Source organism: Topomyia yanbarensis, chromosome 3 (genome assembly GCF_030247195.1).
Source record: "Topomyia yanbarensis strain Yona2022 chromosome 3, ASM3024719v1, whole genome shotgun sequence".
Lineage (NCBI taxonomy): Eukaryota > Metazoa > Arthropoda > Insecta > Diptera > Culicidae > Topomyia > Topomyia yanbarensis.
In genome coordinates, this window is record NC_080672.1 from 208,532,529 (window position 1) to 208,559,082 (window position 26,554).

Below are 26,554 nucleotides of genomic sequence, written 5' to 3' on the forward strand. Positions count from 1 at the left end.
TTTTTTAGTGACTGGTATGGTATATGAAATATTTTTGAGATTGGTGAGACTAATGGGGTTTTCGATTGATTGACACCGGTGTAGTGGAGTGCACTGAAACTGCACCGTTTTTGCACTTTCTAGCAGAAGTGCAGAAAACTGGGTATGTTCCATTGACACTTCTGCTATGGGACTATTCATAAATTACGTAACGCAAAAATTGCCTAAAATTGACTCCCCCCTCCCCCCATGTAACAAATTGTCACAAATTTCTCCATCCCCCCCCTCCCCTACTACGTAACAAATTCCCAGAAAAAAAATTTTTCTTCGGTGAAAACATGTTACGTAACGATCTAGCTAACTCCCCCTCCCCACTATGTCACAACATGTCACAACTTGTTGTACCCCCTCCCCCCCTAAAAGCGTTACGTAATTTATGAATGGTCCCTATAAAGTGCAAAACCAGTGCAATCCACTACACCGGTGTCAATCAATCGAAAATCCCAGAATGGAACTATCTCCCAGTTAAACTCCTTCCGGAACCGGTTCGGATTTCTGAATGGAGTCATTATGGATTCCAAATCAAATGCAACAACCGACTCCGACTCAGAATCGGTGGTTGCATTTGATTTGGAATCCATGCTCACTCCATTCGGAATTCCGAATGGTTTGACCGGGCTGCTGCGCGGCGATTTTTTATATTAATAGGGTAACAGAGGTATTTTGGCCACCTCACATATTTTGGCCCACCCAATCACTTTTTTATGTCTATAAAACGAGTTTACATAAAATTTTGAAAATCTAGTCGCAGTTTTCTTGAAAAACTCTTATTACAGTTATTTTATACCAACATTATTGTTGCAGATACATATTACCATTATAAATCGCAAAATTGTGGAAACTCATCAACCTCTATACAGGAATGATGGAAAAACTGGAGGAAGTAGCAATGTTGCGAACTACTTTCAAAACATATTGTTATTAAAATACGTCATTTTTTGTTGAACAAATCATGTTACTGTAATCATAACTAATTGACGAAATAGGGATAAAACACATTTCTGCCATATCTTCTGCAATTTACCTTTTCATCCGTTTCTTGACGTTATTGCTACTCAATGAAGAATGTAGGCGGCAAAGCTTGTTGTTTCGCATATTTTTCCTTCTTGTTTATTTGACACGGCTCGATGTGTTAGCACAAATGAGTCGTGGGACTTTTTCGATTTTTATACCATGTAAAAATTAAAAGTAACTTTCTAAATGCCTGCCTATCGGGTCTTGTTGCCAAAGCTCGACGCTGCGTGTTGAGATTCTCTTCCTTGGCTGTGAAACATTCTGTGTTGTCGCCCGGATTATGGAGATTATTCGTTCCGTCTTGTCACGCGTTTTTGCTCACGTCCATGTCGTCTTCGGTACTGCATTCATGATGCTAACAGTCGCATGTTTTTATTTGCTTCTTGAACATATAACTCGCTTTTGTAAATCCGTTTCCATCGGCATTTGATTCTTTATTGATGGTGTTTTTTTTAATTCGTTTATTTGGCACGGGTCATGGCGTTAGCTTCACGGAGCCGTGGGACTTTTATATATTTACATGATGTAAACAATAAAAATAACAAACAATTAATGCTAAGATCGATGCCGTACGCGCGACTTGCCATTGCGCGCGAAAATCCGTTTTCGTGTCGGAGAAATCCTTGCATTCACGTCAACTATATCAAGGGGGTCATTTGTATCTTTGTCGTCTTCGTACTTGTCCGGGTCATCATCGGGGTTACTGCCTTGATGTTCGCGATCAGGTGTTGTTCCTAACTTCTTTCCCTTTCGGGTTACGACCGTGAACCCTCCGCCATTGCTAGTAGCTTCCTCGTTGCTGGAATTAACTGTTGAGTTTGTGGTACTTGAAGCGGCTTTCGCAGTTGTCATTATTGCTTGAAAAGCAGCCACAAATTTGGCAACCGTTTGTGGCTCATGGAATGATATTGGAGACTGAGTGTTGGTATTTCTTTCTGTAGATGAGCTTTTCTTAGCGGTTTCTGGGCAGGGTTGTCCGTAATGTGCCGTTTGTTCACAGAATTGGCACGTGTTAGTTTGTCCTTGATATGTACATAGAGTTTGCTGTATAATGGTATCACCCCTTCTGTTGTGTACTGCAGGGTAAGGTAAGAGGGAATGGGTTGGTCTACCCGCATTCTCACCACAAAAACACCATTTGAAATACCTGGAAAGTAGTTCCTCCACATATCCTCCGTGATTGATTCCACTTCTCCGAAATACGACATGAATCTTTTAATGGCCACTTTGCAAGTACGTGGTGCCAAATCATGTGATTTAACTTCCACGTTTCCGTTATCCATATACACAGGCATCTTGATTTTTGTGACACCGCACAATCCAGAACGTGTTTCAAGTTGTTTTGCCAAATGATTTTTTTGCCTGGGCGAATTTGTTGAACGTTATCAGCACCGCGTGTCTGACGTGCTCCAACTGAATGAAACTGACGTCTGAAAACCGAAGCTGCATTTTATCCTTCAGCAAATGTTCCACATCACCAATACTCGGTCTTATGCGGAAAGACCGGAAGTCAATGGCCACCGTATTGGCCCGAAGAATCACATTTTGTTGTCGAGACTCAGTCATCTTGATTGAATAATAGTAACGGTTCCCTTTGTTCTTCAGACAAAGCACACAAGAAAAAAGCATCTGCTTGCGCTGGCTTGGGTAGCAGCAGAGAGCACACTGGTATTGTGACTGATGCCTTTGGTGGTTGAGAATAGACTGAAGCTTATTGATGGTGTTGGTTGTTAGTTTGGAGGCATTTGGTGGTATCATTGTTACTTCACTCTTGGTAATGGCTGTTTGTTTAGTGGTACTGGGCCCGATCGTTGTTGATCTCGTGTTTGTTGCTGCTCGCGGCATTATTCAGCTCATTTGAATAAATACTGTTGTTGCATATAATAGACTTCCATATTCGAGAAAATATGTATAAAATACTTCCGTAAACAATTGAATGAAATTCCGTTGAAACACTGCCGTACCAGTATATTCCAAACTAGCGGTATAAGCTGTCACAAAAGGCAGTAATTTTGAATAATCCATTCGATCTTACTCAAATCAATAGCTCGAGATGGATGTTCACCCTGACATTTTCTATAGTAGATCAGTAGTTGAAACTGACGTAAGATTTAGAAATCAACTAAATTTGTGCAAATAGCCTTCTACGAGAAAAATAACCATATGTACATATTAGACACGAGTATTTTTATTCAGTTGACGTCATCTTGCAATGGTCCATAGAAATAAAGACGTTGAATCTCTAGTATGACGACTTGTCATTTCAATTGTTTGTTTACCATTTACCTAACAGTGTCATTCCAATCGAGAACGAGACGTGCCAATGGCCCCATGGTATGTTATGCGATTGGAATGACTTGACAGATACATGGTAAATGATTGAGATGGCGAGTCATTATTCAGAGATTCAGTCACATTAATAGGAATAACATGGATGAATCAAAAGAGAAAGCTGGAATAAAAATAGAATTTGATAATTCTCTATTCTTTATTTCTGTGACGGTAGTTTACTACACCAATATTAAATTACTGCGAGTATACACGAAGTGGGCGACAATATGTTTGCAAAATTGTTCCCATGGCCAAAATATATTTCCGCCACGGGTCAAAATGAAATTTGGGTGGCGGAAATAGAAAAAATACAACTTTTATTGATTTCTTAGTAAATTATATGTTTTTAAGGGATCTATATTGATGGTCAGATGTAAGCCGATGTTGTGTATGAGTATATTTACCAACCTTTGCAGTCTTTATGTCTTATTATTGTCTTATTTTAAAAACTATGTCCTAAAGTGGGCCAAAATACCTTTTTTACCCTATTTGTACCAGAGGGAATGTGTTAAAGGTACCAGAGGGAATGTGTTAAAGGTACCAGAGGGAATGTGTTAAAGGTCCTCCTCCATTATATTAGAAAAACTCTAGAAAGAGAACTGCGGAGACTCCATTTTGGATCGATTGGATGTCAAAAAACGAATCCAATCGAACATTGCCTATCCTCATAACATTGGACGTGTTGCCATACAATGCCGGGGCATACGTTGCCAAAAATGCTGTTTTTCTCTCCGCAGTTCTCTTACTAGAGTTTTTTTACATTATATTGTTCTTAGTAGAAAAACTCTAGTAAGAAAACTGCGGAGAGAAAAACAGCATTTTTGGCAACGTATGCCCCGGCATTGTCCAATGTTATAAGGATAGGCAATGTTCGATTGGATTCGTTTTCTGACAGCTAAACGCGAATCCAATCGATCCAAAATGGAGTCTCCGCAGCTCTCTTTCTAGAGTTTTTCTAGTTCTTAGCTATGATAACGACTAGAAAAACTCTAGAAAGAGAACTGCGGAGACTCCATTTTGGATCGATTGGATTCGCGTTTAGCTGTCAAAAAACGAATCCAATCGAACATTGCCTATCCTTATAACATTAGACGTGTTGCCATACAATGCCGGGCATACGTTGCCAAAAATGCTGTTTTTCTCTCCGCAGTTCTCTTACTAGAGTTTTTCTACATTATAATGTTCTTAGTAGAAAAACTCTAGTAAGAGAACTGCAGAGAGAAAACCAGCATTTTTGGCAACGTATGCCCCGACATTGTATGCAACACGTCCAATGTTATAAGGATTAGAAAAACTCTAGTAAGAGAACTGCGGAGAGAAAAACAGCATTTTTGGCAACGTATGCCCCGGCATTGTATGGCAACACGTCCAATGTTATAAGGATAGGCAATGTTCGATTGGATTCGTTTTTTGACAGCTAAACGCGAATCCAATCGATCCAAAATGGAGTCTTCGCAATTCTCTTTCTAGAGTTTTTCTAATAAGGATAGGCAATGTTCGATTGGATTCGTTTTTTGACAGCTAAACGCGAATCCAATCGATCCAAAATGGAGTCTCCGCAGTTCTCTTTCTAGAGTTTTTCTAGTTCTTAGCTATGATAACGACCACAAAAGCACTGATGAAATAAAAGATGACAACAACATAACTGTTGTTTTTATAAGTAATAATTATCAAACAAAAAGTCATTTTTATTAGACACGACTTGTGAGACAAATTTGTTTTCGGATATGATTTTGGGATGTGGAGGATGGTATAGAAATAACGGGAAGCTCCGGGTTTCACCCGGATTCTCCGGTTTTCGGGAGCGATCTCCGGGCCTCCGGGTTTTCTATCAATTTCTCCGGGTTTGGTGGGAAGAAGCATAATTTTAACTTTTTTGAAATTAGTCTTTGCACAATATTTAAAAAGTCTCTGTGTGCTCTGGTTCAGATTTATTTTGTCCGACTAACCCTTCGTTTCAAGGCGGCGAAGAGGATTTCACCAAACATTGCGGATTTTGTTCGCAAACCAATGAAAATGGAAAACAAATCAAATTTACTACAAATTAAGGAAAGTAATTTTTCGCTATATGCTACAATTGAAATTGTGCATCCCATTACGTCGCTCAAGATGGTGTAAAAAGTTTTTTTGCTGCGATTTTACCAAATCACTTCACTGTTGGTGGTGCTTATCGATAGCTGCACCAAGATATGGCGGATTTGTTTCAACTGGCTAGGTCAACATCAAACGAATTTTTCCTGTGTGTTGCTACTCCTGCAGCGACCCTAAATCCTTTCATGCCCAACTTTTTTCTAGTGCATGTATGGTTTTAAAACTATTTTTCCTTGAAACGGTGGGGTCAAGAAACACGAAAAGCCATTTTTTCATAAAGATAGGTGCTTCCCACGCAGTGCTAGAAGCTGCTCAAATTTTACCTTCCAATGCTCAATACAATTCTCCTAGAATATTTACAATAGTCCACTTATGTGGAAAACGTAGCCAAAGGCACTCTAAATTGATAACTTTTGTCAGTTTTCAATAATATTGCAACAAAACGAAGATATATGAAAAATTCATTTTCCGTCGTCAACGTAAACTGTCCCTGGCAGCACTGCTCCTATGGAATGCAATCAGACTAACTGCAATAACTTCAGTTCTAGAGCTGATCCTTGTAACTGTTAGTACTCAAATGAAAGACAATTGTCACATTTATTTGCCTTACTTGTTTTTGTGAGCAAATCTTGCCTCAATCAAAAGTTATAGCTGGTTAAAAACGATGTTGTCCACAAACAACATGGGCATGAATGGGTTAACTGTTGGCTAGGGACGTGAGTTTTGTCCCTTTGTTGGGACCTCTATCTTATCTTAAAATACGTTTATTTAGGCCCAAATGCTGTAGCTTAACGAGGCCGATAATTCATTTTTTTTTTCATATTACATGTCACATGTTAGTGGGGGAAGGGAAAGCCGTATTTAGGGGCGGCTTGCTCCCTTCTTATGTAAGTAAAGGAAAAAGGTAGGAAGTGGGATACATATTGTGTAATTGACATCGTCGTTTGCTGATTGATCATTGTGGCGGATATGCACACTTTGTTGTAGTGTTGTAGTTTCCAGCCTGTAATCACAGGGGCGAGGGGAGGGTCGATATTTCGGATAATTATTGGCACTCTATATCATCTGCATGTGCGGTATGTCATGATGTTCTGGATAGACGGTTATCAAGAAGAGTGTGCACCGAAGACTCGTGAAGCAATGCCATATTGTAGAACAGGGATAGGTTGGTGAGATTCTACTGTGAATGAGAGAGGGTAAAATGTATTAAACTTGGACATCAATGGTTTTCAAAAAGATATAGATAAGAAAAATATAGGGGTGGTCACGGCTTGCCAGGACGTCCCGGACTGGCACATAGGGTGATCTACCTCGGGCCCGAAGGGAATCTATTAGTTGGGACCTGGCAACACAGTACTCTGCGCACAGCCAAACAACATGCTCGATGTCGTGATAGCCGTTCTCACAAACACAATGATTATTTTCAGCAAGCCCTATACGACGGAGATGCCCGTCAAACGAGTAATGGTTGGACATGATCCTTGACATCGTACGAATAAAGTCCCGGTTCACATCCAACCCCTTAAACCAAGCATTCGTTGATACCTTCGGGATAATGGAATGTAGCCACCGTCCCAGATGCCCATTGCTCCATGAGGTTTGCCAACTATCGAGCGTTCTCTGACGAGAGATACTGAAAAATTCGTTGAAGCAAATTGGTCTTTCGTAAGTGTCGCCTTCTAATGCGCCCACCTTGGCTAAAGAGTCCGCCTTCTCATTGCCCGCAATAGAACAATGTGACGGGACCCAAACCAAGGTAATCTGGTAAGATTTTTCAGATAAAGCACTCAGATATTCCCGTATTTTCCCCAGGAAATACGGTGAGTGCTTTCCAGGCTTCGCCGCACGGATGGCCTCAATGGAGCTGAGACTATCCGAAACGATGAAGTAATGGTCTGAGGGCAGGGTGTCAATGATCCCGAGAGTATACTGAATGGCAGCTAATTCTGCGAAGTAAATTGAAGCAGGATCATTGAGTTTGAATGAGGCAGCAAGATTTTCGTTGAAGATACCGAAGCCTGTGGACCCGTCGAGAATTGATCCGTCAGTGTAGAACATTTTGGCGCAGTCGACTTGATGGTATTTGTTATAGAAAATATTTGGGACCACTTGTGGGCGAATATGATCCGAAATTCCATAAATCTCTTCCTTCATGGATGTATCGAAAAATACAGTTGGATCAGAAGTATCTAAGAGATGAGCACGGTTGACGTTATATGTAGATGAATTGATGTTCTGTGCCATGTAATCGAAGTACAAGGACATGAAGACAAGGACAAGAATTAAGCTCGACAAGCCTTTCGCAATTTGATTGCAATGGGTTCAGAATATCGCATCGAATGAGCAATCGATATGAGAGGTCCCAGAATCGATTTTTCAGCGGAAGAACGCCCGCCAGCACTTCGAGACTCATCGTATGGGTCGAGTGCATGCAACCCAAGGCAATACGCAAGCAACGATACTGGATTCGCTCCAGTTTGATGAAGTGTATGTTCGCAGCGGAGCGAAAGCAGAAACATCCGTACTCCAACACTGATAATATCGTTGTTTGGTACAACCTGATTAGGTCTCCTGGATGGGCACCCCACCATGTTCCAGTTATTGTACGGAAAAAGTTGATCCTTTGTTGGCACTTCTGTTTCAGATACCTAATGTGACATCCCCAGGTACCTTTAGAGTCGAACCATACCCCGAGATATTTGAATGTTGAAGCCTGAGCAATAGTTTGATCCATTAATTGAAGCTGTAGTTGCGCTGGTTCACGCTTTCTAGAAAATACGACTAGCTCAGTTTTCTCCGTGGAGAACTCGATACCCAGTTGGAGAGCCCATGCAGACAAATTGTCCAAGGTATCTTGCAGTGGTCCTTGCAAGTCGACGGCTTTAGGACCTGTAATAGAGACCACACCGTCATCTGCAAGCTGCCTTAGCGTGCAGGTATTGACAAGACATTCGTCAATGTCATTCACGTAAAAATTGTAGAGGAGAGGGCTTAGACATGAGCCCTGGGGAAGGCCCATGTAGCTAAATCGTGATGTCGATAAATCGCCATGCGAGAAATGCATTTGTTTTTCAGACAACAGGTTTAGCAAAAAGTTATTTAAAATTGGCGAAAGACCATGCTGGTGCAACTTCTCATAAAGAATGTTGATCGAAACTGAATCGAAAGCCCCCTTAATATCCAAGAATACTGATGCCATCTGCTCTTTGTTAGCATATGCCATTTGAATTTCTGTTGAGAGCAACGCAAGGCAATCGTTCGTCCCTTTGCCTTTGCGGAAGCCAAATTGTGTATCTGACAGTAAGCCATTTGTTTCGACCCAATTGTCGAGCCGAAACCGGATCATTTTCTCGAACAACTTCCGGATACAGGACAGCATTGCAATCGGACGATACGAATTGTGGTCGGAGGCTGGTTTTCCTGGTTTTTGGATGGCGATGACCCTCACCTGTCTCCAGTCATGTGGGACAATGTTACCCTCAAGAAACCTATTAAATAAATTCAACAAGCGTCTTTTGGCAGAGTCTGGCAGATTCTTCAATAAGTTGAATTTAATTCTATCTGGCCCCGGGGCTTTATTGTTACATGATAAGAGAGCAAGTGAGAACTCCACCATCGTAAACGGTGTTTCGTTCGCGGTATTGTAAGGCGACGCGGCGCGGTAGATTTTCTGTGCCGGGGCGGAATCCGGACAAACCTTCTTGGCGAAATCGAATATCCAACGGTTTGAATATTCCACGCTCTCGTTAGTACTGTTTCGGTTTCGCATACGTCGGGCCGTGCCCCAAAAAGTGCTCATCGATGTTTCTCTTGTTAACCCGTCGACAAACCGGCGCCAGTAACTGCGTTTCTTAGCTTTCATTAAATTTTTCATTCGCTTTTCTAATATCGCGTATACTCGATAACTAGCAACTAAACTGTCGTTCCGGAAGGTTTTATACGCGGCAGCTTTCTCCGCGTACACGTCTGAGCACTCTTTGTCCCGCCACGGGTTGGGAGAACGTTTTTGGGTGTTCACGTCGGGTACTCGTTTCGTCTGAGTTTGAATCGCGCTATCGAGAATCGAGTTGGACAAAAACTTATATTCTTCCTCCGGGGGAAGTATCTGTGTTGAATCGATAGTTTTGGATATCTCAGCAGCGTAGCTCTTCCAATCAATGTTTCGTGTGAGGTTATAGGGAACATTGATTGGTGTCGATGGTCTTGAACCAGTGGTGATTGCAATTACAATTGGTAAGTGGTCACTATCGTGGGGATCAGATATTACCTTCCACTTGCAATCTAACCGTAGTGATGTCGAGCATAAAGATATGTCCAGTGCACTTGCTTGCGCAGGTGGTCTAGGAATTCGTGTCATTTCCCCTGTGTTCAGAATTGTCATATTGAAGTTGTCACAAAGGTCTTGAATTGTCGAAGATCGATTATCGTCGTATAGACAGCCCCACCCCGTACCGTGAGAGTTAAAGTCTCCAAGAAGCAGGTGGGGCGAGGGAAGGTGTTCAATCACGTTGGAGAATCTTCGATATCCCATCATGGCCCTAGGAGGAATGTAAATAGAAGCAATGCAAAGATCTTTGCCTTTGATTGTTGTTTGACAAGCGACAACTTCAATGCCTGGCGTCGAAGGGAGGTTGATTCGATTGAAGGAGTAGCACTTTTTGATCCCTAAAAGTACCCCCCCATATGAGTCTTCTCGATCCAAGCGGATAATGTTAAAATCGTGGAAATTGAGGTTTATATTAGAAGTTAGCCATGTTTCACATAGGGAAAATGCATCACAATGATTGTAATTTAGCAAGTGTTTTAATGAATCAATTTTGGGGATAATACTTCTGCAGTTCCACTGTAAAACAGTGATCAGATCCCTGATTCCGTCTAATAAGTTAGCCATCGAAGGATACGATCGCTGTAAGGAGGGGCCATTGTTCAGTCAACTGTTTTAAAAATGTTCTTACTGTTGGTAGAATAGCAACCAGCAAGCTTTTCATAGGATCGGTAATGTTGAAAGCTGTGAATATCCAGTCCACAATGTCAGAAAATTTAAGGAATCCCGTTTTAGGTTGAGTTTCTGACTGTAAAATTGGAGCACTTGGGATTTTTGGTGCCCCGGGGAGTGCTGGGAACTCCTGGTTGTATCTCAATTTCCCAAAACCAGGAGGTATTATCTTCGGATTTGTACCAGCACTTCCAGTTGATGAATTATTTTTATTTTGTACCCTTGTTTGGGACAACCTAGGACCCTTACGAGGAAGTTCAGGTGAGTTTTGATTAGGTCTTTTCCTAGAGTTTCCAAGCGGAGCTAAAGAATGCCCCTCGCAAGGGTCGTTAGAGGCGTTATCGTCAGTTGGCAAGAGAGCGAATGGGTTTTCGGAGATAAGTGGAACAGCTCTTTTAAGCATTTCTGCGTAAGAGCGTCTGGAGCGATCTTTGGCGGATCGCTTCAGTTTATCCGCGCGAAGTTTGTACGTTGGGCATGTCAAAAGTGCATGCGGATTCTCCCCACAGTAAACACACTTCTCAGCGGGGCTACTGCAAGTATCATCCGCATGGCGTTCCCCACATTTACCGCACCGTTGCTTGTTGCTACAGTAGGTGGCCGTGTGACCTAGCTGCTTGCAATTGGAACAATTCATGACCCGCGGTACAAACAGGCATACAGGTAGACGAGCTCCTCCCACTTCAACGTAGCTCGGAAGTGCAGATCCGGCGAAGGTTACGCGAAACGAGTCTGATGGATAGTAATTACCATCTTCGATGGACTTTGAGTGCAATTGCTTGCACTCCAAAATCTTAACTGATTGAAGGTTAGGGTCCTTAAAGCGGCCAGCCCCATCATTCATCAGATCATCGACAGTTAGACCCGCATCACTTACCACACCGTCGATCTCCACATCACGAGAAGGGATGTAGACGCGATACTCCAGCGTAAAGAGGCTATTGCTAACGATATCATTGGCCTGTTTCAAGTCAGTAACGACTACGCGCAGTTTATCTGACTGAATCTTTTTAATCTCGGTTACGGCCGAGTAACGTTTTGTCAGCTCCCGTGCAACAGTTATGCTGTTTAACGGTTTATTTTTGGGCCAAAAGTATACCACCCAAGGACCAGCGGATCCATCCTGGTAAACCTTGACTCGGGGGGGCTGTGAGACATTGGGGGAAAGTGGGGGAAGTGGATCGACCATAACATTATCTGTCTCAGTATCAGATATACGTTCTTCTTCTTCATAATATTCCTCTTCGGAGGGTGATCCTTCTGTTTGTTCCATTTTGTTGCGGGAGCAATACGCTCGACCGCACTGTTTAACTTAAATCAAAATAAAAAATCAAAAGCAATAAAAAGAAAAAAATCGATAAGAAAAGTAAAAAACGAAACACTTCACCAGTTGGTTCCTGACGAGCTGGTAGGTGAATTGATCCTTCGTTTGTTTTATCAGTCACCCGCGTGACCTTCACACAGTAGAGCTGATATAGCTCGTCTAAACAAAGCCGTCTTTCAGGCAAGAAAAATGTTTAGTAACGCACTTCACTGCACTACTTTAACTGATATCGCAGGTAACAATTATCACTCGCGGGACTGTTTATTAGTAATGCTTTACTGCAGCCTCTGCCACAGCAAGCACCTTCGTACCACCGAAAAAACTAAACCACACCGGAGAGAACAAAAAGCACTTGTTTCCCGGTACAAAGTTGGGTTACGAATGTTGGGACCTCTAGTAACCACGTAGTGCTACCTATGTGATTTCGCCGCCCTGCATCCTTTGCCCTTCTTTTCCTGTTAGTTGTGAAGGAGAGCAATGCTCATTCGATTTATCTACCACAGCGAGAATAGCTGGCATAGTTGGAACCTGTGTACATTTTTCGCGACATGTCAAGCCACCCGTACATTCACGCTCTGCTGAAAATGTCTCATGCCTCAAACAGGTTAGCTTCCAAGCCTCGATGGTTGGTCTCGTGACATGTCATGGAATTTAAATGCGTCATCGGTCTTGGGACTGGTCATGAGGATAATTTACCTGTCGCGCGTAAGGCGATACCAGTCACAAAGTTTACGAACCTGTACAAAGATGAACATTTTGTTATGGTTTGCTAGTTTGACCTGATTCTTATTCTTGATCGTTTAAGTACCGTGCAGTGGCAGATAAACGAAATGGTAGACGCTATATAAATTCAATTATTTTGAACTTTTTTCAACTTTTTGATAATAAATGTTGCTAGTTACTAGGAGTTGAAAATCAATAGTTTTAGACATTTTAAACGCACACTGAGAAGTAAATGCATCAAAATCGAAAAATTTTCAACTTTTCACAGACAAATATTTTTTGTCATTGCGAGTTACTAGGAGTTGAAAATTAATAGTTTTAGACATTTTAAACGCACACTGGGAAGTAAATGCGTCAAAATTGAAAAATTTTCAACTTTTCACAGACAAATATTGTTTCTTATTGCCAGTTAAGAGGTGTTGAAAATCAATAGTTTTAAATTTTAAACGCACACTGGGAAGTCAATACGTCAAAATTGAAAAATTTTCAACTTTTCACAGACAAATATTTTTTTGTTATTGCAAGTTACGAGGATTTGAAAATCAATGGTTTTAAACATTTTAAATGCACACTAAGAAGTAAATGCGTCAAAATTGAAAAAAAAATCATCTCTTCACAGATAAATATTGTTTGTTATTGCGAGTTACGAGGAGTTGAAACTCAATAGTTTTAGACATTTTAAACGCACACTGGGAAGTAAATGCGCCAAAATCGAAAACAGATAAATATTGTTTGTTATTGCGAGTTACGAGGAGTTGAAACTCAATAGTTTTAGACATTTTAAACGCACACTGGGAAGTAAATGCGCCAAAATCGAAAAATTTTCAAGTTTTCACAGACAAATATTTTTCGTTATTGGCAGTTACGAGGATTTGAAAATCAATAGTTTTAGACATTTTAAACGCACACTAGGCAGTAAATGCGTCAAAATCGAAAAATTTTCAACTTTTCACAGACAAATATTGTTTCTTATTGCCAGTTAAGAGGTGTTGAAAATCAATAGTTTTAAATTTTAAACGCACACTGGGAAGTAAATGCGTCAAAATTGAAAAAATTCAACTTTTCACAAACAAATATTGTTTGTTATTGCTAGTTATGAGGAGTTGAAAATCAATAGTTTTAGAGATTTTAAACGCACACTGGGAAGTAAATGCGTCAAAATCGAAAAATTTTCATCTTTCCACAGATAAATATTGTTTGTTATTGCGAGTTACGAGGATTTGAAAATCAATAGTTTTAGATATTTTAACCGCACACTGGGAAGTAAATGCGCCAAAATTGGAAAATTTCAACTTTTCACAGACAAATATTGTTTGTTATTGCGAGTTACGAGGAGTTGAAAATCAATGGTTTTAGACATTTTAAACGCACACTGGGAAGTAAATGCGTCAAAATCGAAAAATTTTCAAGTTTTCGCGGACAAATATTTTGACATTAAAAATGTCTTACTCCACTATCTGGGGCTAGGTGTCATTCTAAAATCTAAACTATCTCCCATGTAACGAAACTATGTAAGGTTTGCACGCTTACAACTCCGATATTACTAGATGGATTTTAATCATTCATACACCAACCGATTCAGAAACACCTAACTTAAATATTGGTAATAATTTAATATCTCCCCAATAAAAGTAGACTTTTGGAAATTGGTAAAATGAAAAAGTTCACGAAAAACGGGAAAATTACCATTCGTGAGGCAGATTTCTCAGACACAGCCGTCAAGAGAGGGCAGCTTAGTTGCTCAATGAAACACGAAAAGTCATTAATAGAAGCAACGCATGTCCGTTTAAATCAGTTGTTGCGCTTGTCCCATACGAGCAACATCGTCTCCGGGCGATGCAATAAGCGCTATTGATTTTCGGTATCGTTGGAATTTGCACACACTCGCACCTAAGTGACTAAACCATGTACGGTTAGTTTATAAATAGAGGTGACGCGTACCCGTTTGAATCAGTTTTTGTTCTTATGTCGAACGGGTAACATCATGGCTGCAGCGTCTGGGCACTACAATAAGCGGTAGACGCTATGCATTTTCGGCAGCGGTGGCCGTGTGCGGATTTTTCGGGTACCAGCACGGTGTCACAGAATTTGCAAAGTGGGTGGGCGGGGTGGTTTGGATTTAATTCAATACGGTGTGTGCTGCTTAAGAGTGTTGCGTTTGAAAAAAATATATTTATTTTTATGCATGCGTGTGCGTTGTAACTTGTTAATCCATGTTTACGGCGCTTTGTAGCTGCGTAGGGTAAAGAGCCTATTGGTTTTCATGTTTCATATTTCGGTTATATGTTTTTTATCAGTAAGGCATCTGACAACGTGCTTCTGTAGTTATTGCACTGTTCAGCAGCGTAGTATTTTATATAGGAGAGTACACTCAGGTTTTTTTACGCGGATTTTGAAATTTACGCGGTTTTCATTTATGCGTTTTTTTAATTTACGCGGTTTTCATTTACACGGCCTATATCCCCTGCGTAAAAAAACCTGAGTGTAATTGCATCGGAAACAATCACATTCCCAGCAGAACTTTTTGTTTTCTAATTTCAAACACTTTTGTTTCGTACTGCACACAACGGAAAATTTTAAAACAGAACTTACCGTCCCAGCAGCAGTTGAAGCGGGTGTTCTTTTTCGATTCAAATTCAAGCCATGTCTAGAGCGTTACTGGACTTAAAATTGTTTTCTCAGTTTATCCAGTCAGAATATCTACCCTATGTATTTAAAACACAGTTCTAATTGCGTTTTAAAGTATACAACAAATAGAACGGTTGGGTATACTAATTTAAATTTTAAAATAAATCTGTTTTAAATTATGAAACAAACCGCTGTACTGAAGATATAATTATGTCAATCCTATTACCACATAAAACACCTATATAACATAAAACGCTGCAGAATTGGTCTAATACCATGTTAACACTACAGAGTTAAAACATGTTATAATAATTAGCAACAAGAAAAATGTCATCAAGATAGCGTTAAAACACGTTTTAACTCGTAGTGTGAACGTAGTATAATAATACAATGTTTACTGAACAGAGTTATAACACGTTATAATAATTAGCAACAAGAAAAATGTCACCAAGATAGCATAAAAACCCGTTTTAACTGGTAGTGCGAACGTTGCATAACAATGTAATTTATCAAATAATTTCATTTTTTCCACCACTAATCGATCAAGAAATACTTAAACTTAAGATTGTTTACTTAAGTTCATTAGTACATTATTGAAAATTTAAATGGAAAATGAAATTTCATATTTCATGGAGAATCTGTATATTTCCGTTGGCGGGCGTGGGCTTCCTCATCACAGCTCTCAATATGGAACTTTTCTTTTGAATATATTTTCTGGACAGACCGGCCTATTTTTACTAGATGGATCAGCCAAATAATACCAATCACCTAGTGAGATATTTGATTAATTAATAGATTACCGTTAAAAGACCTTCAATAAATTATGTTTTGATGGGGAGGGTATATAGCAAATTGTAACATATGTAAACAGGCGAGTGAACAAGAACGTGAGTCGATATGTGTGATAGATAAAATTCATTTGCACGCTCTTGAAAAAAGCTACATTTTTAATGTCACCGTGGTCGTGTCCTGTACACAACCCTTTAATTTTTTTGTTATTGCGAGTTACGAGGATTTGAAAATCAATAGTTTTGGACATTTTAAACGCACACTAGGTAGTAAATGCGTCAAAATTTTCAACTTCTTACAGACAAATATTGTTTCTTATTGCCAGTTAAGAGGTGTTGAAAATTAATAATTTTAGACATTTTAAACGCACACTGGGGAGTAAATGCGTCAAAATTGAAAAATTTTCAACTTTTCACAGACAAATATTGTTTGTTATTGCTAGTTACGAGGATTTGAAAATCAATAGTTTTAGACATTTTAAATGCACAAGGGGAAGTAAATGCGTTAAAATTGAAAAATTTTCATCTCTTCACAGATAAATATTGTTTGTTATTGCGAGTTACGAGGAGTTGAAAATCAATAGTTTTAGACATTTTAAACGCACACTGGGAAGTAAATGCGTCAAAATCGAAAAATTTTCATCTTTTCACAGATAAATATTGTTTGTTATGGCGAGTTACGAGGATTTGAAAATCAATAGTTTTAGACATTTTAAACGCACACTGGGAAGTAAATGCGTCAAAATCGAAAAATTTTCAACTTTTCACAGATAAATATTGTTTGTTATTACGAGTTACGAGCATTTGAAAATCAATAGTTTTAAACATTTTAAACGCACACTGAGAAATAAATGCGTCAAAATTGAAAAATTTTCAACTTTTCACAGACAAATATTGTTTGTTATTGCGAGTTACGAGGAGTTGAAAATCAATGGTTTTAGACAATTTAATCGCACACTGGGAAGTAAATGCGTCAAAATCGAAAAATTTTCAAGTTTTCGCGGACAAATATTTTTTGTTATTGCGAGTTACGAGGATTTGAAAATCAATAGTTTTAGACATTTTAAACGCACACTAGGAAGTAAATGCGTCAAAATCGAAAATTTTTTAACTTTTCACAGACAATTATTGTTTCTTATTGCAAGTTAAGAGGTGTTGAAAATCAATAGTTTTAGACATTTTAAACGCACACTGGGAAGTAAATGCGTCAAAATTGAAAAATTTTCAACTTTTCACAGACAAATATTGTTTGTTATTGCCAGTTACGAGGATTTGAAAATCAATAGGAATTAAATGGAATTAAATTAAATGGAAAATGAAATTTCATATTTCATGGAGAATCTGTATATTTCCGTTGGCGGGCGTGGGCTTCCTCATCACAGCTCTCAATATGGAACTTTTCTTTTGAATATATTTTCTGGACAGACCGGCCTATTTTTACTAGATGGATCAGCCAAATAATACCAATCACCTAGTGAGATATTTGATTAATTAATAGATTACCGTTAAAAGACCTTCAATAAATTATGTTTTGATGGGGAGGGTATATAGCAAATTGTAACATATGTAAACAGGCGAGTGAACAAGAACGTGAGTCGATATGTGTGATAGATAAAATTCATTTGCACGCTCTTGAAAAAAGCTACATTTTTAATGTCACCGTGGTCGTGTCCTGTACACAACCCTTTAATTTTTTTGTTATTGCGAGTTACGAGGATTTGAAAATCAATAGTTTTGGACATTTTAAACGCACACTAGGTAGTAAATGCGTCAAAATTTTCAACTTCTTACAGACAAATATTGTTTCTTATTGCCAGTTAAGAGGTGTTGAAAATTAATAATTTTAGACATTTTAAACGCACACTGGGGAGTAAATGCGTCAAAATTGAAAAATTTTCAACTTTTCACAGACAAATATTGTTTGTTATTGCTAGTTACGAGGATTTGAAAATCAATAGTTTTAGACATTTTAAATGCACAAGGGGAAGTAAATGCGTTAAAATTGAAAAATTTTCATCTCTTCACAGATAAATATTGTTTGTTATTGCGAGTTACGAGGAGTTGAAAATCAATAGTTTTAGACATTTTAAACGCACACTGGGAAGTAAATGCGTCAAAATCGAAAAATTTTCATCTTTTCACAGATAAATATTGTTTGTTATGGCGAGTTACGAGGATTTGAAAATCAATAGTTTTAGACATTTTAAACGCACACTGGGAAGTAAATGCGTCAAAATCGAAAAATTTTCAACTTTTCACAGATAAATATTGTTTGTTATTACGAGTTACGAGCATTTGAAAATCAATAGTTTTAAACATTTTAAACGCACACTGAGAAATAAATGCGTCAAAATTGAAAAAATTTCAACTTTTCACAGACAAATATTGTTTGTTATTGCGAGTTACGAGGAGTTGAAAATCAATGGTTTTAGACAATTTAATCGCACACTGGGAAGTAAATGCGTCAAAATCGAAAAATTTTCAAGTTTTCGCGGACAAATATTTTTTGTTATTGCGAGTTACGAGGATTTGAAAATCAATAGTTTTAGACATTTTAAACGCACACTAGGAAGTAAATGCGTCAAAATCGAAAATTTTTTAACTTTTCACAGACAATTATTGTTTCTTATTGCAAGTTAAGAGGTGTTGAAAATCAATAGTTTTAGACATTTTAAACGCACACTGGGAAGTAAATGCGTCAAAATTGAAAAATTTTCAACTTTTCACAGACAAATATTGTTTGTTATTGCCAGTTACGAGGATTTGAAAATCAATAGTTTTAGATATTTTAAACGCACACTGGGAAGTAAATGCGTCAAAATTGAAAAATTTTCATCTCTTCACAGATAAATATTGTTTGTTATTGCGAGTTACGAGGAGTTGAAAATCAATGGTTTTAGACATTTTAAACGCACACTGGGAAGTAAATGCGTCAAAATCGAAAAAATTTCACCTTTTCACAGATAAATATTGTTTGTTATGGCGAATTACGAGAATTTGAACATCAATAGTTTTAGACATTTTAAACGCACACTGGGAAGTAAATGCGTCAAAATCGAAAAATTTTCAAGTTTTCACAGATAAATATTGTTTGTTATTGCGAGTTACGAGGAGTTGAAAATCAATAGTTTTAGACATTTTAAACGCACACTTGAAAGTAAATGCGTCATAATGGAAAAAAAATCAACTTTCACACAAAATTTTTATTTGTTATTGCTAGTTACGTGAAGTTGAAAAACGATAGTTTTGGACTTTTTAGACACACATTAGTAAGTAAATGCGTCAAAACGGAAAATTTTTCAACTTTTCGCTAATTTTTTTTTTGTTTTTCGAGTTACAGTAAGATTCCGTTTTTGGCACGTTCCGTTTTTGGCATGCTCCCATTTTGGTACACTCCGATTTCGGCAACAAATGGGTTCCGTTTTTGTCAACATTCTTGTTGTACATAATAAATCTTTTAAAAATGTGCAATAGATATTTTTTGTATCAATTGACATTACATTTGGCTTTATTTCCAAACATGGGAGTCATATTAATCCTCAAAAGCCCAAATCATTTTTTTTTTCAAATTTTGTTAAAATTGTCTCATAGTTTCAATACTTTACTGTGATAATTTTGCGATGTTTTTCGCAATGTTGTTTTAAAAAAGCGTTATGCATTTAAAGGTTAACTGTATGTTACACTATATGTGTCGTATTTAATGATAACAATAAGTATAGAAATGTATTGTTTATGTATAATACAACTGATAGCAGTGTAACTAGTGTTAGACGGAATCAATTTTTATAGTCGAATGCAGATGAATGCGCTACACGGCATAATACAACGTCACTACAAAACTTGGCACTAAATTTGCAGTACATATCGAAAGTCCGTATTTAGGAATACAAAAACTGATAGCTCCCAAATAGTGTACGATGTCTTTGGCAAATTTGTTATTTTTTTTTTGGCGATTTTTTCAAATAATTGGAATTAGGGTGGTTAGGGTGTTCAAAGTATCGACTGTTTAGATCTGTGAAGTTTACCTGCGCAATGCCCTACAATATAACACAAATAAATTAAAGCAAGTTTGCTGAATAAACAAGACTATCTATAATGGTTAAATTGTTATGATTTTTACATTTCTTATAAAAGAAATGTATAGAATTCGCTCAAACTTTCAAGATTTTTTCCGAGGCCCAGAGGGCCGAGTCTTATATACCAATCGACTCAGCTCGACGATTTGGGACAATGTCTGTGTGTGTGTGTAACGGACAAATTCTCATTCGTGTTTCTCAGCAATGGCTGAACCGATCTTATCCAAACCAATTTTAAACGAAAGAACTAAAAAACAGTAAGAACGCTATCAATTTGTTTTTGATTCTGATGTTTAGTTTCCAAGATATGAATGTTTGAATGCGTAAAAATGGCGTTTTTTGCAGTTTTTTTTAATTGACAATATAGATTAACGATTTATATGTTTTTAGACAGCTTTAACGAATACCTTTCGACCAATCTATAGATTGTTGAAATCGGACTATTATCAAAAGAGGTATTTAACATTAAATGCGGACGAAAGATTTTTATCATTTCCCATTGCCAGAAATTTGACCAAAAACATGTAATCTATTATTAATGCCAATACGGCTTATTTTAGGTCAATAGTATCTTCGGAGAATTTGATGGAGGCAATATGCCCTTTCTTTTGGTATTATGCTTTTTCTGATTAATCCCCCTATAAGTGAGATATTTTCACAAATTTGCTTGGAAGTGATTATATCGCAATGATGTCTTCAGCAAATTTGTATCTCTTAGTTTTGCGAATAACTTTACTGAAGATTTCAAATATCTATTTTGAATACTTTAAAAGTTATGGCTTGTTGTTTGTTATATTGTTCAATATAGTAATAATCCATTGAAATAAGCCAAACATTATGTCGATAAATCGAATTTTGTATTTCATTTTCTATCTACAACCGCTAGAAATAATCACCGAACACTTCCAAGTTATCTGAAAGGAACTTGATAACTTATCAGTGCAAAAATGTTCATTTGCGCGATCCTTCTGACTGCAATTTTTCCAACTTATGACAATCGGATCGATCTGAAACATATCGGAAAATGAAAAGCGAAATAAATAACTCCAAGCAACGGCGTAGCCAAGAGAAGGTTTTGGGGTTTAACACCATACAACCCCACTCTAAAAATCGTCAATCATACCGGCCCGGAGGGAGTATGCATGAGGGGTTGCTACTTTAAAATTAAAACTAGTTTAAAATTTCTTCACAAGTTCAAAATTTTCGGCAGGACCTGGACATCCCGGATCTTTCTCCATCCGCCGCTGGTTTCAAGCGATGTTTCAGTATCACATAGTATCTCAAGATCGTGGCTGTCGATCCGTTGTATGTATGTGCAAATCGTACTGAACATGTAATATTCATTTCCACCATTGTATTGAACATAACCAGCCATGGAATCGTAGTCTGGACAAATGAGAAAAGCACAATTGTACCACTAGGTGGATTAAAACAGGTTTTTATTTTGGGAATGCGTCGAGTTGAGACGAAAACGTAATATGATTAATAACGAGGATAACACTTTCCGAATGTAGAGAGAAATTTATGAAAAATGACGATTTCTATTCGACTCTAGCAAGTTCTGATCGATTTTGATGAGCATTTGATTTTTGTTGTATGACCAATTATATGTATAGGTCAAATGTTTAAAAACAGTAATTTAAGGTCAAGATAGCATCATTTTGAAACCGCCAATTTCGGAGATTTAGTATCTTCAATGAGTTTTACAAACGTTAAACAGCGCATCATTTAATAAAATAATTTTGATGGTATATCGTCCAAGAAGTATTTATGGTGAATTTTCTCTGGTTAATATTCATTACTACAATAAAGTCTCAACAAGTTCGCTAAAGACACGAACTCTGTTACTATTTTCTGAAAAATTAATTCTGCATAATTTTACAACTTCAAAAATTACGGTTTCGGAATTATGCCGTTAGGACAGTAAGATCGATTTTCACCAAACCCCCACCAAACCGAACTTCTGGCTACGCCGCTGACTTCAAGTAAGTAGAAATAAAGTCGTTCTACACTCGTTCAAAAGAAACTTCTTCGAATGCTGAATATCTATTATAATACATTGAAACCCCGATTTTATCAGCCAAATATGAACATATGTTTGATGGGCTCTAGCAGACGATCAAGACTGAATTCGAGTAAATCCTTTCTTGAGCATGTTTTCCTTATCATGAAGATGGAAATATGCAAAAATAAAAAGTTCATCATAATCAGAAATAGTTATCAGACTACATCAAGGGACGGGAAGAATATTTTAACAGCTTCAGTTTATTATAAAGAAAAAAAAATGCCCGATTTAGTCAATGTCCCCATTTTGTCAGCCTAAAATACACCATGAGATTGATAAAAATGGGTCTTTATTGTATGTAGTATTCACTGTGTTTCACATTAATAGGTACATTTCATTTTTGGGGATTTTTTATTGCATCGAACTACAACAATTTTTAGGTACCTTTCAAGGGGTTATTTTATAGAATTCTTCCAAAATTTGGCGAACCTATTCCAATTCGTATACCAATTAATTGGTATACTTAAGGGTTTATATGTTGCAGATAGAGAAAATACTGAAATTTTCAGCTTTTTGCTACACAATATTACGAAAGCTTATTAAACAATTTTCCCTAATAAGTTTGTGAAAATTATAAACTAATAGTGACCATAGCTTCACAACGTAGTCTATTTTTCTTGGCTTGCGGTGAGCACGATCTCTCGAATCGCTGAACTGAAAATTATGGAATAGAAATTAATTTTTAGTATTCCTTTACAGATTTAACTCGCCGCGCAGATAGCTCTAAATTAGACCCGCTGGTCGATCTAGCGATAGCGATTTCGCTAGATTTTCAGAGCACTGTGCACCCAGTGCATTAACGGAAATGACGGAAGGTTATCGAAAAGCTTCGTGAAAATGAAAATTCCAGTAATGATCATGATTTTCCCAAACGGTTCGTTTTCGAGAGGTTTTTATTTGTTCTTTTGCATTAGGATTAGCGATAATAATTCAAATCAAGGATACTACTGGGAAGTCACCTTTAGAAAAAGTCGATGTCGAAGTAAAATTTGGAACTATGCACGCATGCACTTCAGAGATAGCGTGTTATCAGGAGCTGCGATTTCATTTCAACGCTTTTTTGTAAAAAGGGCGATACTTACAAATGTAAACATAAGCCTTTTTTCATACATGCGAATGAGGGCTTTAAAACGCAACAAATTAACCTAAAAATTTGGATTCTACGATATTGCTTTCTTAAACTACAGCAAAAAATACAACGGGCGAAACTGTATTTTTGTTTGTTTATTTAAAGTTTCACCCTCCACGCTCCATGCAAACAAACAGGGCGATACTTTTTTTGCTAGCAGTTTAGAGGCGAAGCTGTTTTACATTTCTTATAAAAGAAATGTATAGAATTCGCTCAAACTTTCAAGATTTTTTCCGAGGCCCGGAGGGCCGAGTCTTATATACCAATCGACTCAGCTCGACGATTTGAGACAATGTCTGTGTGTGTGTGTCTCTGTGTGTGTGTGTGTATGTAACGGACAAATTCTCATTCGTGTTTCTCAGCAATGGCTGAACCGATCTTATCCAAACCAATTTTAAATGAAAGAACTAAAAAACAGTATGAACGCTATTAATTTGTTTTTGATTCTGATGTTTAGTTTTTAAGATATGAATGTTTGAATGCGTAAAAATGGCGTTTTTTGCAGTTTTTTTAAATTATCTGCCGGAATTGACAATACAGATTACCAATTTATATGTTTTTAGACAGCTTTAACGAATACCTTTCGAACAAGCTATAGATTGTTGAAATCGGACTATTATCAAAAGAGATATTTAACATTAAATGCGGACGAAAGATTTCTATCATTTCCCATTGCCAGAAATATGACCAAAAACATGTAATCTATTATTAACGCCAAAACGGCTTATTTTAGGTCAATTGTATCTTCAGTGAATTTAATGGAGATAATATGCCCTTTCTTTCGGTATTGTGCTTTTGCTAATTAATCCCCCTATGAGTGAGATATTTTCACAAATTTTCTTGGAAGTGATTATATCGAAATGATGCCTTCAGCAAATTTGTAGCTATTACTTTTGCGAATAACTTTACTAAAGACTTCAAATATCTATTTTGAATACTTTAAAAGTTATGGCTTGTTGTTTGTGGATTACTCTTCGTCGCCTATTTATTGTTCAATATAGTAATAATCCATTGAAATAAGCCAAACATTATTTCGATAAATCGAATTTTGTATTTCATTTTTCTATCTACAACCGCTAGAAATAATCACCGAACATTTCCAAGTTGTCTGGAAGGAACTTGATAACTTATCAGTGCAAAAATGTTCATTTGTGCGAACCTTCTGACTGCAATTTTTCTAACTTATGACCATCGGATCGATCTGAAACCTTTCGGAAAATGAAAAGCGAAATAAATAACTCCAAGCAACGGCGTAGCCAAGAGAAGGTTTTGGGGTTTAACACCATACAGCCCCCCCACCACACCAAAAAAAAATTGGATTGGAGTTGAAAATTTATTGATGCTGACTGATTTAATTCAATATTACAACAACAATTATCTGATCCGTAGATTGCTAACCTGGTGTTGTAAACATCATGAGGACTTTTGATAAATTGTCGGAATGGGGTCCTGATATGTAACTGATCTATTGATCTTGATTTCACAGTTGTCTAATAGCATCAATATCAAATTCCTGCCTGAAAACATTCCAATAGAAAATTCCAGAGTTCTGTAATCAATCATAATCCTCAGATTTATTTTCAAATTTTCAGCTTTTTTCCTACGCAATATTACGAAAGCTTTTTAAACAATTTTTCCTAATAAGTTTGTGAAAATTATAAACTATTTGAATTTTTTTAATAGTTTTATTTTTTATTCAACCGTGATTTTTTAATAAATAGTGACCATCGCTTCACAACGTAGTCTATTTTTCATGGCTTGCGGTGAGCACGATCTCTCGAATTGCTGAACTGAAAATTATGGAATAGAAATTAATTTTTAGTATTCTTTACAGACCCGCTGGTGCCCTAAGACGATTTCGCTAGATTTTTAGAGCACTGTGCACTAGACTGCCCAAAAAAATGATGAAACTCCGGCCCACCCCTGAGTCGATTCCTAGTCCCACCAGGAGTACTTGTACCAAATTTGAAGCAAATCGGATAAGTCTAACTACCGGACCAACGTGCAGGGTTACCAAAAATACAGAATAATCTGCGTTTCTACAGATTTTTTGGCTATTTTCAGATCAAGAATCTGTATGTACAGATATACAGATTTTTGCATGTATCTACAGATATACAGATTTATGAGAAATGATATTACAAAAACTATGTATAGAAATATTTTTTTTCAGTGTCCGCAATACTTCCTCTCTGTCTCTTTCAGCTTTAGCCCTCTATATTAAAATATATCTTCACTTTTGAGAATGGTCGCTGAGTCTGAAATCTAAAGGTTTGAATACTCTCAGGTTAGCACTCAGCAAACGCCTGGCTGAAGTCTACTTCCAGAAACGTTAATTTTAAAGTTCTGTGACATTGTTAATTCTCAATTTTTTGTTTCAAAATACGACTGCTCCATTGGTCAACATACATTAAGTAACATTATATATCAACAAATGTCATTTAATGAAGAAGATTATTTTTCCATTGTGTACATCGATAAAGTTCAAGTTTCTGAATGTAAAGTATCAGAACGATTTGTAGTGTTTTTTTTACGAAAATATAAACAGGTCCTTGCTTGACTGACTTAAACAACAGGAATTAATATCTTCGATAGATAATCCAGCAAAAGGTTGAACGACTCAACGGATTCGCTACAGATATTGACACAGATTTTTCGAAGAGTAAATACAGATGAAAAGATTTTTTAGGTAAAAAATACAGATTTAATTTTGGCAACCCTGCCAACGTGCCTGATAGATTTAGCCGAATAGTATGTTTACAAGAATTATAGTAAATAATACGGGTTATGTTTTGGTTAGAAAATTTTAGTTCCATCTGTGACCGCATAGAGGGCGCCACTACTAACTTTTCATAGAAGAGAGATAGAGTATCAAGATGTTCAGAAGAAATACTGAAAAATGCCTGTTCTATAACTTTGTAGAAGACACCAAATTTCTATCTCTCTCCGTTGAAAAGTTAGTGTTGGCGCCCTCCATGCGGTAACAGGTGGAACTAAAATTTTCTAATTAAAGTCATGCGTAATATTTACTATAATTCTTCTGAACATACCATTGAGCTAAACCTAACAATTATTTCACAAAAATGTTTAGTTCGTGTGAATCGAGTACTGATACACAACCATGCGCTATTAGGCCCCATGCAAAACTGACTCAGACATCACTTCGTTAAAAGTTTAATAACTTCTTTTAACAAAGTCGGATTTACTTGCAGTCTTCGACTAAGTTGTAGACAATTCAATTATCCTTCTTATTTTCACTTACAGTGATAATACGATGCATACAGTGCCACCTAGCGGCGAAAATGCGTGCTGATGGGTTTTCTCCATGTAAATTATTGAAAATTCCCATA

At 37.3% G+C, this 26,554-nt stretch overlaps 1 protein-coding gene across 1 annotated transcript in view; it reads left to right on the plus strand.

Annotated features, from left to right (window-relative positions):
• The window catches only part of LOC131693050 (zinc finger BED domain-containing protein 6-like), a 51,663-nt gene that overhangs the window by 23,471 nt on the left and 1,638 nt on the right, over window positions 1-26,554 (plus strand). The window lies entirely within an intron of this gene.